Genomic DNA, 719 nt, shown 5'->3' with positions numbered 1-719 from the left:
AAAAAAAAAAAAAAAAAAAAAAGAATGCTTAGGGAGGTGAAGGAAGGGAAAGAATGAAAGAAAAATTTCAGAAGCAGAGAGGCCAGCCAAGTGAAGGGTTTTGTAGGCATGCTGCCATGTTTGCCCTTTAGCATAACAGCTAAGGGGGAGCCACTGAAGGGATTCCCCAAACCATACAAATATTTGACTATTTTGTGCTTTTGTACATGGGGTTTCCTCAGCCTGGAACATTCTCCCCCGTTCCCCAACTCCTGACAAAGTCCTACTCATCTTTTAAGGTCTTAGTCTTTGGCTATCCTCTCTCTGTTGGATCCCTCTTGAAACTGAGCAGGACCCTGTGGGGCTCCTGAGCATGGGAGCCTTTCTGTTCAGCCTCCATGACCTTCCCTGAGTTCCAAAGGGCATGTTCAAACAGCCACTAATTAGGGAAGGGAAGGGATGCAGAGACAAGGGAGGAGCAGTCAAGAAACAATAGCGCAGCCTTGAGGCAGGGTCCTGGCTCTGCCTCAAGGGATACACATCACAATATCTTTGAGCTTTTCTGCAGAACTAAAACCTCCAACAAATGGAAGATGTTAACTACTTGATGAAGCATTCTTGTTCCAGAGAGAACATCAGGAGACCAACTGAGGCCAGATTAAAGGAGTGCAGGCCCTGCACACACCCTGATCCTTATCAGCAACCCCACCCTTGAACCACTGCTGTAAAACTCCTTACCA

Source organism: Lipotes vexillifer, unplaced genomic scaffold (genome assembly GCF_000442215.2).
Source record: "Lipotes vexillifer unplaced genomic scaffold, Lipotes_vexillifer_v1.1 scaffold15, whole genome shotgun sequence".
NCBI classification, from domain to species: Eukaryota; Metazoa; Chordata; class Mammalia; order Artiodactyla; family Lipotidae; genus Lipotes; species Lipotes vexillifer.
Note: the sequence above shows the minus strand (reverse complement) of the source record.